The following is a 3,655-nucleotide window of genomic DNA, read 5'->3' as shown; positions in this document are numbered from 1 at the left end:
CGCCCCGACCCCCACCCCGAAGGGTCCCAGCCGCCCTCTTAGGGCTCTAGAGGTGTGGAGCTGGGATGCGCGGGACCCTATCCCAGGAGTGCCTATCCTGCCCCAATCCGGACCAGACCTTCGGTCTCTACACAGCGTCCGAGGCCAGAGGGTACTGACCCTTTTCCCGGGCCTCCCCACCTGCGGCCCCGCGGAAGGGTGGGGATGCAGGCCTGGCGGCGCTCGTGTGAAGAAGTTAATTCAATTCGTTCTGATAACCGAGTTATTCCGATCTGGCCCCTCAGCCCCGCCCCCAGCGAGGTCCCATCCCGGCGGAGACTGCGGAGGCGGCCCAGGAAGGGGGATGGAGACCGGGAAGAGACGGAGCCTGGGATGGGGACAGGGAGGGGACGTGGGTAGACAGAGGAAACAGAGACCGGGAGAAAAAGGGGCAGAAACAGTGATGGAGACAGGGACAAGAGATACAGGTAAACGGAGGGAGACAAGAACGGAACATACACAGCGAAAGACGGGATGGAGCGGGGACAGGGCAGAGACAGGAGATGAGGGTAAGAGACAGGAGGAGACAGGGACAGAGGGGGACAAGAAAGAGAGTGAGGTAGGCATGGAGACAGAAGGGGTCAGGATGAGACATGGACGGCAACCAGGACTGCGGTGGAGAGCAGGGGAGGGATGAGACAAAACAGAGGCAGGAATCGTGAGACAGACACATATGCCCAGGGACAGTCTCAGAGAGACAGGGCCAGGGACAGCCATAAGCGCGAGAGCAGGGGCTAAGGGCGGAGAGAAAAACGCCTCCGGGGAGCTTAGACACGAGGGCTGGAACGCAGAGGGGGCCCAGGGATGGTGCTGGAGGCTCTGGGGGGCTGCGGGGAGGGAGGGTCGTGGGAGCCAGGTCCTTCTACCCTGACTTGTCCCGAGGCCCACACGACCCTGCACCTTCAGGGCCCGCCTGCCTCTCCCTCCCCCAGTTCCCTCAGCTCCATCTGCGGTATGCGTGCGACCCTCTCCTGTGACCTTGGGCTCAGGATGTGATGGATGTCAGGAAGGGAGCGTACCCCGTGACCTCTTTATTGTTCTTCAGTCTCTTACCCCTGTTCTCCATGGCCCCCCCTTTTTTTCTCCAGGGAAACCACCTAGACTCAGTCTGCACCTGGCCCCGACATCCCTACACAGATTCAGTCACCAGCTCTCCCATGCTGTGGGACAGCGGGACACGTTCAGAATCCTTACCATTGGGGAGCTCGTCCGCTCAACCCCCAGCCTCCTCCACCGATCTTGGCAGGTCCTGTAGATGGGGAGTCTGAGACCCATGGAGAAGCCGCGGGAAGGGTGTGTCTTTGGTTCCAGCTGAAGTCCTTGGGGGTTGATATAAGGACTCCTGGAATTCTCCCCAAGTTTGTCAGGTCAGAGAGGAGTGCATCTTTCCTCAGGTAATCCCTCCCCCATCATCCCTTCTGGGCTTCGCAGGAGGCCTCTCCATCCCCAATCTCTGGAACCACTCCATGCCAGGGGATTTCTTCGAGGTTTCTCAGATTACCTCCTTTCAAATGTTTTTATTGTGACAAAATACACATAACATAAAATTTACCATCTTAGCCACTTTAAGCTATAGTTCTGTGGTAGTAAATACATTCATATTTATGTATTAATACATCCATCTCCATAACTCTTCAAATCTTGTAAAATCAAAACTCTGTACCCGTTAAACAATACCTTCCATTTCCCCATCCTTCCTGCAAACCGCCATTCCTCTTTCTGTCTCTATGATTTTGTGTTTTTTTTTCAGACAGAGTCTTTCACTCTGTCACTCAAGGCTGGAGTGCAGCAGCGAGATCATGGTGCAGTCTTGCCTTCCTTGGCTCAAGCGATCCTCCCGCCTCAGCTTCCTGAGTAGCTGGGACTACACGTGCACACCACCATGCCTAGTTAATTTTTAAATCTTTTGTAGAGTTGGAGGTCTCACTATGTTGCCCAGGCTGGTCTCTGTTATTTTGACTAGGGACCTCGTATAAGTGGAATCACACAGTATTTGTCTGTTTATTTATTTATTTTTGAGATAGTCTTACTCTGTCACCACGGCTGCAGTGCAGAGGTGGGATCACAGCTCACTGCTGCCTTGACCTTCTGGGCTCAAGCGATTCTCCCGCCTCAGCCTCCCGGAGTATTGAGATTGCAGGAGTGAGCCTCCACACCCAGCCCAGTATTTGTCTTTTTGACTTATACTCCTTTTATATACCCCCTTTCCTTATCCATCCATCCATGGACATTTGGGTTGCTTCCACATTTTAGCTGTTGTGAATAATGCTGCTGTGAACATGGGTGTACACATACCTGCTTAAGATGTTTGTATCTGCTTTCAAATCTTTTCAATATATACCCAGAGGTGGAATTGCTGGATCATACAGTAATTCTCTTTTTGTTTTTCAAGGAACTGCCACAATGTTTTCCACAGAGGCTTTTCCATTTTCCATTCTCACCAGCAATGCACCAGTATTCTGATTTCGACACATCCTTGCCAACACTTGTTAATTTCTGTTTTTCTCAAATGACTTTTTGGGTCTAAACTTGTAGAGATTGAGAACTGCCAGCTCAGCTGATTCAAAAGATTCTCTCTCCTGGTGTGAGAGGTGCACCTCTCCCCCTCAATACATCCTCTACAGGGAGTACAAGGGATCTCAGAATTGGGAAATCAGATGGGGTAACTGCTCTCAGACCCTCCCATGGCTCTCCATTGCCCTCATGATCAAGTTCAAGCTCTTGCTGGCCGGCCATGTCCTCGATGCTAGCGCTCCAGCCTGCCTCCCCCTCATCTTGGCTTTCTTTGCAGCTGTCACACACTAATCTTTTAGTTCAGAGCTGTTCTCTCTGGCTGGAATGCCCACTTCATTCCCTGCCCTCCCATGCAAAACAAGCAAAAACAAACAAACCCAAGCCTGGTTGACTCCTGTTTATCCATTGGGTCTCAATTTGGATATCACTGCTTCCTGGAAGCCTTCCCTGATGCCGCTAGACTAGGTTGGGCATCCTTGCCATGTCCCACAGTAGTACCTCCTCTCTTTTGGTCACTCAAATGACCTTGTTGAAGTGTTTGCAATACAGTGCAAGGTCTTAGGGCAGAACTATGTCATCTTGTTTCTCACTCACTCCCCAGCCCTACCGTGGTGCCTAGTCCGTCACTCTGCATGTCATAGGTCCTCTCTTATCTGTTTGTCAAATGAATGGAATAGGCTACTCTGAAATCTTTGTGTTGGAAAATTCTGTCCTCGCTTCCAGGGAAGAAATTCTCATCCCCTGACTCCACTTTGCACTCTCTGAAGAGGGATCATCCTGCCCTCTTCATTTCCCCTCTCTCCAGGGATGGGAAACTTTTTCCCTTGTGGGTAGAGGTTTCTTCCAACCTCTGCCTGGAAGAAAGTCCTTCCTCATCTGAGGACCCTGCAGGTGGCCATACTCCTTCCCCAGTGAAGCTGACCAGCACTAGGAGCAACTGAAGCTTGCATTCAGGGACAAGCAGAGATATGAGGGGAGGCAGAGTCCCAGTGCTGCCTAAGGCCCTGACTCCAACTGTCTCAGAGACCATGATCTAACCCTGTCATTTGTTTTTTTTTTCCCCCCCTTTTTTCTTTTCTCTTTTCTTTTCTTTTCTTTCTTT

This window comes from Mandrillus leucophaeus, unplaced genomic scaffold (genome assembly GCF_000951045.1).
Source record: "Mandrillus leucophaeus isolate KB7577 unplaced genomic scaffold, Mleu.le_1.0 Scaffold432, whole genome shotgun sequence".
NCBI lineage: Eukaryota > Metazoa > Chordata > Mammalia > Primates > Cercopithecidae > Mandrillus > Mandrillus leucophaeus.
The sequence above is the reverse complement of the archived record's forward strand: the minus strand, read 5'-3'. Positions refer to the sequence as shown.